The sequence below is a fragment of the Heterocephalus glaber genome, unplaced genomic scaffold (genome assembly GCF_053883595.1).
Source record: "Heterocephalus glaber isolate CG9 unplaced genomic scaffold, H.glaber_assembly_v1.0 deba00001543, whole genome shotgun sequence".
NCBI lineage: Eukaryota > Metazoa > Chordata > Mammalia > Rodentia > Bathyergidae > Heterocephalus > Heterocephalus glaber.
This window is the reverse complement of record NW_028258336.1, coordinates 2,296,619-2,307,403: the sequence shown is the minus strand read 5'-3', so window position 1 is coordinate 2,307,403 and position 10,785 is coordinate 2,296,619.

The following is a 10,785-nucleotide window of genomic DNA, read 5'->3' as shown; positions in this document are numbered from 1 at the left end:
CTTTGAACAGAGGAGGTAGTTTGTGCAGGAGAGAGTCAGGGCACCTCTTTCTGTTCCGGAAGTTAGGGAAAGCCACTGGAGGAGGTGATATTTGACAGGGGGATTTCCTCGATGAAGAAAAAGGTGGACATTTAACACAACATGGAATAAAGTTACTTTAATGGAGCACAGGGAGATTTGAGACGACTTCTTCACCTCCTCTTCTTTCTCTGAAAGCCCACTGGCTTTGTCACTTTGTTAATAATTTAATACCTGCCTGTCAGAGAATGTCAGGGTCCAAACAGCAAGACCTCATCCTGGGCTGGAGTTTATTCTGTTGGCATATCCAAGCTTAGCTTTTTTAACAAGTGAGAAGATACACTTTTACTATCTCTGAGTGTACAATGTTTACATATAATGAACAGCAATCACATAATTATGAGAAGTGATAGTGGTTCCAACATCTTTGCTAACTGCAGGAATAAAACAACTTTCTGCTATTGGTGTTACTGCAATATTATTCCATAGTTTGAAGAACGAACTATCCTGTCCATTATGCAGGCTCTCAGGTTTGTCTTTTCTGCAGTGAGAATACAGACCCCTCAGAATCCAATACAGTATCATGTCCCATAAGGTTTCTGTCTCAGTGGTTTTCTGGAGATAATGAGGAAAAACTAGCAAAGAAAATGAGAAAACATTTTGGGGGTATACAGTCTATAGAATGATACTGTAGCAACAAGTCTTTGTTTCTTACAATTGAGTCAAGGGCTTATAATAATAGGATTGTACAGCCAGAGCAGAGCATAGTTCTGTAGACCTAACTCTTTCAATTAGATTTCTGTGGCTGAGCCCCAGGAAGCCATCAGAGGTTAAAGACTTAATTTTTCTCAATAGTGTGTCTTGAAGGAAAATTATCAGTATGCAGTTTTTCTAATTGCCTGGCTGCCTTGTAAAATTTTATTTTCTCTGCTCTTTCCTGCCATTGTTACCATGGCTATTCATTATTACAGTTAGGACGAATGGGCTGGTGGTGTCTTTGTTCTCACTTGCTGGAGTTATGCTCTAGGTAGGAGAATTTGCCCTGGGTAGTGGGAGAGCCAACTTTCATCTGGACTGGTCCAAGGTCCTGTGTAGCACACACCCTGGGTTAGTTTCACACACTGCCTTTTCTTGTCCATCTCATCAAACTGTGTTTTAAAATCATTCTGGTCTCACAGTAAAGGAAGACATTCAGGAAGTTGATTTCCATTTTCTCTTGGGAGAGGGACTGTTTACCTGGGCTATACTGAATGTTATTTTCAGGTTTAAAAGGGCTTCCCAGGACTCAGCTATTCCAAAGGCCGTGGGTGGTAAGGTACCAGTCTAGCCTTAGAAATTGATCCAGAACCTCCGAAGATAGGAAAATCCATGGGTGTTCCAGTCCTTTAGATTCTGAAAGTGTTGGGAGGATGCCTTCAGGCTGAGGCTTTATGCTCTTGGAAGCATCAGAATGATGTTGCCTTTTGTTTCTGTGAGGATACCCTAATGGAGTGATTGTGAACCTTTAGAGCTTTCAGGGATAACTTCCAGCCCTCTGTGGCACATGTGGGCCATGGGTTCACCACCACCATCCTAAGATGAAGGTTTGGGTCTTCTGGGCTTTGTCAGACGAGGAAACTTACGCTCAGGACCTGTGCCTGAGAACTGGCTTGTAGTGACACTTGTAGAAAGTGGCAGGAAGGCCTAGAAACTGTAGAACAGGGTTCAATTTCTGCATACCCTGTTGATGTTAAAGACAGATTGGACTGACACTTTTATTCATTTTACTTATTGAGGTGGATGATTTATTCATTTATTGAAGTACTGGAGGAAAGGAACCCAGAGTCCTTACACGTAGATACATCCTCGGTGTTTTAAAAAAGTTTTTATTTTTTAATTTTGAGAAAAGGTCTCACTAAACTGCCCAGGTGGGCCTTGAAGTCACCATTCTCCAGCCTCAGCTTCCAGTGTTAGGATTACAGGTGTGCACCACCATGCCTGACTTGTGATAGTTAATTTTATATGTTGACTTGTCTGGGCTAAGGTATATTCAGTTAGCTGATAAAACCTTATTTATGGGTGAGTTTCTGGACGAGATTAGCATTTGTTTGTTTGTGTTTTTTTGGTACCAGGGATTGAACTTGGGACCTTGCACTTGCAAGGCAGGCACCAGAACCACTGAGCTAAATCCCCGGCCCAAGATTAGCATTTGAATTTGGAAGACCTGACCTGACTGATGCAGACAGATAACAACCCAATCCACTGAGACCCCCAGTTGAACCAAAGGCAGAGAAAGGGCGAGTTTGCTTTCCTGGGGGTGGGGGTGGCGGGGACCATCCCTCTTCTCCAGGCCTCAGACAAGAGAGCTCCTATTTCTGGGCCTTCAGATTTGGTGATTGTTGGGCTTTTGTCTCAGAGTGGGAGTTACATCTTTGGGTTGGAGTTCCGAGGACTTTAGGCTCAGATAGAATTACACTATTGGCTTTGCCAGCTCTCTGTTTTGTGGATGGCAGGTGGTGAGGGTGAGACTTATTTTACTGGCAGTATCCTTAGAAATTGATCCAGAACCTCCTGAGGATAGGAAAATCTACGGGTGTTCCAGTCCTTTGTATAAAATGGCATAGTATTTGCATATAAATTATGCAATCTTTGTGTATATATTTATATCATGTCTAGATTATTTAGAATACTAATACTGTGTAAATGCTATTTAAATAATTGTAATACTGCAGTATTTAGGTGGTGATGACACAAAAGTCAGTACGTGTTCAGTAAAAAAGCAATTATTTTTTAGTATTTTTGATCAGCAGTGGGCTGAATCTGCAGTATTGAACCCATGGATAAGAAGGGCCAACTATACATTTCTCCACTTCTCTTGTGGGTTCTATTTCTCTGGGGGACTCTGAATAATATGCATGCATTTGTGTTTTCATTTATTTATTTATTTATTTATTTTTTCTTTCTTTTTTTTAAAAATTCTTTTATTGGTACATTTTAGGTATACAATACAGTTACATTTCTCATTGGGAACTTGTACCTTTACGTGATGTATCTTGGTTCTTATTTTTTCCCCATGTGTTTTCATTTATAAATGTGAGTATATAACTCAGGTTGCTTTCTACCTCATGAGACAAAGTGAAAAGACACCCAGTTCATTACCTCCACACATTTTCACTTAGGACACAAGTTCATAGAACAAAAACATTCACACTCTCCCTTGAGTTATCACTGAGGTACCTAAAGGCTTTAGTAAGCTTTTGTGGGTTCCTTTCAAATGCTAATACATTGGATCCTCATTACAACCATATGATGTAGGTGCTATTAATATAATTCCCATTTTATAGACAAAAGTCTGAGGCACAGAAGGGTAAAAACAACTTGTTCAAGTTCACACAGCTAATAAAATGGGGACCAGAGGTTCAAACTAAACAGCCTCCTCTTGACCTCCACTCTCAATCTGCTCTTGGCTGGTCTTGCTTCTGCCTGTTGCTGGCTGCCTTCTTGACTCCAGTACTTCTTAGGAAGATACATACTGCACATTTGTTTAGAAAACAGACAGACAGACATATGCAACTTCTTCATAAATAGGGTAACCTGTAATTTTGTGTCCACTGCTTTCCAGGTAGCATTTCAGGTACAGTGAGCCCCAATCCTAACCTGGGTCACCACAATTCAGAAGGTGCCACAAGCTAGATTTCTATTCTTTTGGTGACCAGCCTAGTCCTCCTGAGATTTAGGAAAATTGTGTCCATGAACTTAAAATTCAAGTGTATAAATACAAAAAATGAACTAGTTTCTCAATTGTAAACTGCAAAGGAAAGTATAAAATAATCAATGGCAGTGTTTAGATAGGTTAAAAAACTCATTTTTTTTCAGACTGGACCACTTTTACTATGTTAGACTTTATAATCTTTTATAATTTATGTACTCTCTTGATGTTGGAGGCTTGTGGAAATTCAGTGAAATTGCTCTCAGAAACCGTAATCATCAATTCATTTGAATTTTGTATCTTCCTCTGGGGATTATGTTTAATGCCCCCTTTAATAATTCCAATGTGCTACATGACATCTGAGCAATGAATATTTTCCCCTAATGCAATATTAAGATTTAAAACCCAAATTGTATTGATTTGCATCAAAATGGCCATTATTTGTTGACTTATTCAACTGTCCTTGTCTTGGACTTTGTGTTCCACTTTAGGGTAGAAAATAGAAAGGTCCATTGCTTCTGAATTTCAGAAAACATACTGCAACAAAGACTCATCCCAGATGGTAGCATTTCCTGTTTTTGCCTCTAATTTGGAAGTTTAATTTGATCTAATAAAAGGACTTTCTGGGCACTAAATTCCGAGCTCTGTTGTATAAGGCAACATAAATAAAGACACTGCTTGGTGAAAGAATAGGTGGAGAACTAATGTGTGTTGTTTTTTTTTTTTTTTGGTACCAGGGATCGAACTCGGGTCCTTGTGCTTGCGCAGTAGGTGCCGAAACCACTGAGCTAAAGCCCTGGCCCATAATGTGCTTTGAGTATCTATTGTGTGCCAGGAATTATATTGTTGCATTATATATGTTTTCTCACTTAATTTTTGAACCAGTCCTATGAGGGAGTTATTAATCACCCCATGATATGACTAAAGAAATTAATATTTAAGACTTTGAGTATTTTTCTCAAGACCTTATATGACAACCAGGTATGAGATGTCAATATGGTCCTTCCTAGTTGTAAAATGTATGCTGCTTCCACTAATGCTCATTATGGATCAGAAGGCCTGGAGTTGTTTGTTTATCCATTTATTCTACCTTCTATGATTTTTATTGAGCACCTACTATGGTGTCAGTTACTCTTTTAGTCCCTGGCAATTCAACAATGTTCAAGAGAGAAATTATGACTGTTCTGAAACCTTGCCTTCAAGGTAGAGATAGGGATAGACAGATGGAAGGGAGATGATACCCAATGAACAAATAAACCAATAGGTAAATTAATTAAGCAAATTTAATGATAAATGTCTTCATAAAAATAAAACAGAAGGTTGTGATAAAAGAGTGCTGAGATCTACTTAGGAATGGGTGGTCAGGGAGGACCTTGGTCATGCTTAAGGTGAGCTATGAATGATCAGAGAAAGCTGCTACCTGAGAGGAAAACTTCTAGGTAGAGGGCACAGCTTGTACAACTTGAATTGTAGAAGAAATAAAGAATACCTGGGCCAGGGATCTAGCTCTGTTGTTCCACTGCCTGCCTCGCAAGTGCAAGGATCAGAGTTTGATCCCCAGTACTAAAAATAAAAGAATGCCCAATACCAATAAATGTTACATCAACTAAGCATTTAAATGCAAAAAGTAGTTAGAGGTACAAGAAAAAAATTTACATTGTGTGTGTGTGTGTTTTTTTTTTTTTTTTTTTGGTACCGGGGATCGAGCTCTGGTCCTTGCGCTTGCGCAGCAGGCGGCGAAACCACTGAGCTAAATCCCTGGCCCCTACATTGTGTTTTTATAATCCAGTACTTATAACACTATCCAGTATAACATTGTTTAGGATCCATAATGTCCAAGGATTGCTTACATACATTATAGGGTAGGGATAACCATAGAAACTAGTTGTAAAATATGGCAGGTAGAAGAAGAGACAATTCACATAATAACAGACACTCTCACCTATATAAAAAGAATGAATGCATTATTCAGAGAAATACGACTTGAATAAATTGGCACACCTTGCTTTTCCTCAAATTGTAAGGCTGTCAATTCCAGATTATTCTAATGGTTTAACATTATGCTAAGCATCATTCCATTTTTTGGTGGGGGAGGCAGAATAATTCTTAAAAGCATTTGAATAACTAAACAATTGGTACTAACACAGGGAAGTTTGCCCTCTGAGACCTTAATATGGCTTATAAAGCTATAGTAACTAAAATTGGTAATAGTGGAATAGAATTTAGGAAAAAAGTCTATGAAATGGAGCAGTAATTCTAGAAATAAACATTTATAAAGTTTTGTTATAAAATAAAGAATTTGGAATGAGTTATGAATTGATAGATTATTTAGTAAATGTGACATTTGGCTTAAAATTGTTAGAAATAAAGATTGACTTATGGAAACAAATGTTACATATACTAAGCATTTAAATGTAAAAAATAGTTTGGGTGGGGCCGGGGATTTAGCTCAGCGGTGCTGAGCCCTGCCTTGTAAGGGCAAGGTCCAGAGTTAGATCCTGGGTTCCAAAAAAAAATTAAAAAAATAAAAATAGTGTGGAGGTGCAAGACAAAATATACTTTGTGTTTTCATAAATTTGAAGTGGAGATTCTTTTTAAAGATGTATAAATACCAGAAATGAATAAAGAAAAAAAATTAAATTCTCTGACATTAAAAATGTTTAAAAATTAAAAACAAATGAAAAACAGGTGAAACCTATATGACACATCACTTGGAAAAAGAGTCACTATGTAATAAGATCTGAAAGAAAAGCTGTGGACATGCATAAGAATTTCAAAAGAGAAAAGATAGCAATGACACAAAGTATATGAAAAATGTTCTATACCAATAATAGTAAAGGAAAAACAAATATCACATCAATGGCATCTTATTATTTTCCCATTCCAATCAGCAAAGATAATAAAATACTAACATTCAGTGTCAATAATGGTGTGGAGAAAGGACATTTTAATACATTATTAATAGGAATGAATATTTATACTTACTTCAACCAGCAATTGGGCAGTATGTGAATAATAGGTATTTTGTTTCTAGGAATTTATCCTAAAGGAATCTGTCCTATATAAAAATGTGTATAAGAATCCAGCTATTATTATAACACTGTGGAGGATCTATAATGTCCAAGAATTGCTTACTCACACTGTGGGATAGGGATAACTATAGAAACTAGTTATTGAATATGATGTGGTAGAGATGTATTAATTGATGTAAAAAGATCTCTATAATGTATTTCAAGTGAAAAACACAAAGCTTATGTAAGCAGTAGTTCATAAGCATGGTCTTCACTGTCCTTTTTTGTTGTTAAAGGGTAAATATATGTAGAATGTATGCTTATAGAAGAGATTTTGTAAAGTTTTCTCTGAATGAGTGAGGTTATAGTTGTTTTTATTTTTCCTTTCATGCATATAATTAAATAAGTCATACCATGAACCTGTTTGAAAGTATAGGCTTCAGATTTAGGTGGACCTGTCCATATTCTGACCTGCTAGGACCTGTGCATATTCTGTGACATTGGGAAAGTTGAATAACATATCTGCAGGATTAGAAAAGTAACTGCTACTTCCTCTTCTTGGAAGGTGAAATCCACTAGATTCTGATCTTTATTTCTCGCGTGTGTCAGACAATGTCTCTGGATTGCACAATGCCTGCGGCCCACAGCCAGGGCCAGGCAGTTACCACATTGGTGAGATTATAAATTTACTCTGATAGAACTCTTTGGAGCAGGTGTAATCTCTGAGAGCCTAATGTGCTCTACTGTTGGTCAGATGGCCCTATTGTCAGATGTGAAACAACTTGATTTTTTTTAGGCTAGGAGCAGCACCTGAGAGTACTCCTAAGTAGTCCTAATGTTTCCCTGTGTGATGGAAAAGCAAGAGATAGCATATTAATGCAATATTGAGAGCTGTTTGGTTTTGCTCAAAAGGTTTGTGGTACAAACATAGGGCATATGATTCTTTCTGAAATATGCCCCAAAGGCCCAGTCTGTGGGTTATTTATCCCGAAAAGTGTCTTTGTCTAGACTTGTGAGCATGTTGCATGTTCAGTTATCTGAGGGAAGGTAAGGAGGGAAGATTAAATATGCATCAGAGGAATGCCTAGTTATTGTCCTTGTATTCTTTTTTTTTTTTTTTTTTTTTTGGTACCAGGGATTGAACTCAGGACCTTGTGCTTGCAAGGCAGACACGATGGGACTGAGCTAAATCCCTGGCCCTGTCCTTGGATTGTTGCACCTTCACATTCTTTCTCTGGCTCAGTTTCTTCTCTCTCCTTATGCACAAAACCCATTCATCAGCTGTTCTCAATTTTTCAGCCAGGAATGGGTAGAGGAAGCTTCATCTGCACATTTTCTATGTTTTTGATGTAGTTGACTTTATTCTTCCATTTGATTTTTGCAGGGAGCAGAGTGGCAATGAGTTACAGAACTCCTTTGTCTAATTATGGAATACCATCAGAAATTTTAAAAGAAATATTCCATCTAATCTCTTAGGCTACACTTAGAAAGTGGATGAATCCCTGGAACTGGCCCATGGAGTTTTCTTCTTCCATCAGGCCTTCACTGAGTCACAATAGAAGTGCCAGAGCCAATAAGATAAATGCAGGTTAACAAGTGGCTTGTTTGACTCATATGGAAAAAATACAAAATAATGGGAACTAGGTCAAAAATGGCAAAAAGGATTAGAGCTTAAATGGACACAGGCTTCCAGACAATGAAGGGAAGAGGATCTGGCAGTAATAGTGTCCATAAACCCCAACCCATCAGTTTCATGTCTGGCAGTAATTAGGAGCCCAAAGGAACTGCGATGAATGGGCAGAAGACAAGAAGGAGAAGCAGAGAGGGCCAAAAAGGCTCTGGGGGAACTGGATAGCCTTGGAGGATAGGGAGGTTTGCAGAAGGCAGGCCCTCAGAGGAAGCCTCTTCCCTCATCTCTGGATGGCCAGGAAGCTGACATACAGAAGAGACAGGAAGGGCGGTAAGTGAGGGACTGGGGAGAGGATAGGCATTAGACACCCTACCATGAAGATCTGCTGAGGTTTAGGTGCTATCACCCAGGATTTCTTCAGCTGCTCGTCTTTGCCCCCTGTGGACTGCTTGCCCCGCTTGTCCCTGCTAATTTACATCAATCATCTTGAAACCAGACTCTAGGAAGGGGCTAGCTATTTAGTAGTGTCCTTCTCTAAATAGGACCCCTCCATTCCCCTTTTTATCCTGCTAACCTCCCAGGGAGGCCATGCACATTCAGACAAGACAGCCTCTTGGACTTCAGCACTGGTTCTCCAAGGCTTGCCAGTTCCTTTCATTATTTAAGCAGGGCACACACCAGCTGGGTTTAAGAGTACAGCTGGATGCCTTTCAAGGCTCATCCCAACTTCAGCTGCAGTGTATTTTTGTGTGTTCTTGTTTGCATTAGGGATGCCTGTTCATGCTGGGAAGCTGAGTGGGAATCCTTCCTGTTCCATTTGCCTGGCAGGACACCATGTGAAAAGAGGTTCCAGTCCCATTCTATAGTAGTTAAGATTGCTACCAAAATGGAGGACTGGGTACACAGAAAGGCTCCAATAGACATTCTGAGCTCTGGAATCTAAATTCAAATGTGGCGGCATTTGAAACCAACATAATATCCCAGGAAGCTGAGAAAAGTACAGTCCACAGGGTGCCTTTGTAGAGTCAGTCCTCAGCAGGGTTAGGTCAAAGCTCTGAGACCTCTAAAGGTATAAGAAAAAAATCAAATGGCTGAGAGTAGCCAGGTTCACACCAAGGGCAGGGAGTGAATATTTGTGGGTTACCTGAGATCGTTAGCATGTTGTCTGTCAGAAGGACGTGGGCATTGCACAGCATTATCATTAGGACAATCAAGTTGTTCACCTGAATAGTGTCCCTGTAAAGTTTTCATGACCGTTTGGTGCCTTGTTATCTGACATTCTAAGATTTCTTTTAGGACACTTCCTAGCTACTGAAAACTATCTATGCAAGCTCAGGCAACCTTTTGAAAACTAAAGTTGATTCATCCCATCAGACATAAGCACTGTTTGTGGGCATGGAGAGATAGAACCGTGAAAATAACAGACACAAATTCTTGCCCTCAAGACTCATACATTCTTGTGAGTGATCAGGAGAAACACAAAATCAATGTTATTACATATATGGGGAAATAGAGGATGATCAGTGCTGAGAAAAAGAAAGGCAAGAGGGGCTTAGGAAGTGTTGCACAAGGGCTGAATTTGTTTGAAAATATGAAGGTATTTGGCAGAACACAGACATAATTTTGAATTTCTGGGTAATTATTTTCAGTTATACTGTAGATAGAGTTTGTGTGAATAATAATATTCTTACATTTGCATAGCATGTTATAATTTTTGAAGTACTTTTCTATCTATTATTTCCACAAACTGTGGTGACAGAGATAAGCAATTTGCTGCAGTCAGCTATGGATTTGAACCATGTTAAGTTCAGGCTTTATAATGCACTGAGATGAGCAACTGAAAAAGTGCCCTGCTCCAGGTTATGAATGTCGAAAATGAACGGCATCAAGCATTCCCTCAGGAAGCCAAAGAGCAGGCTGCAGCCAGCGGCCTGGACCCTTGAGAGTTCTGGAATGAAGTCTGATGCGTCTTTGAGCACATTAGCAGAGTAGTGTCCTGCTATACCTTTGGGTGTTTGTGAGAATACAGAGCATGTGAATGACAGAGAGTGCATGTACTAGAGCACGTGGATGACGGAGTTCTTGAGAATGATCACAGTCACACTTGCCTCCGTCACTGTTGTGCCCAGTGGCTTGTGCCCATCTCTATCTCAGCTCTACGTTGCTCCCTGGTGGTCCTACCTTCATCTCAAATTCAACCTAATTTAAGCTCATCTTCCTCCATTTGCCCTGTTCAGTCTACTTTCTCCTCTCAAATCTTAAGGCTTTTTCTTTTTTTTATTAAATTCTTTTAGTGATACATTGCAGGTATACAACACAATTACATTTCTCATTGGGAATTGTACCTTTATATAATGCATCTTGGTTCTTACTTTTTCCCCATTCCTAGCCCTCCCTTCACGCCCTCCACCCTTCCCTATTTACAAAGACTTTATTTC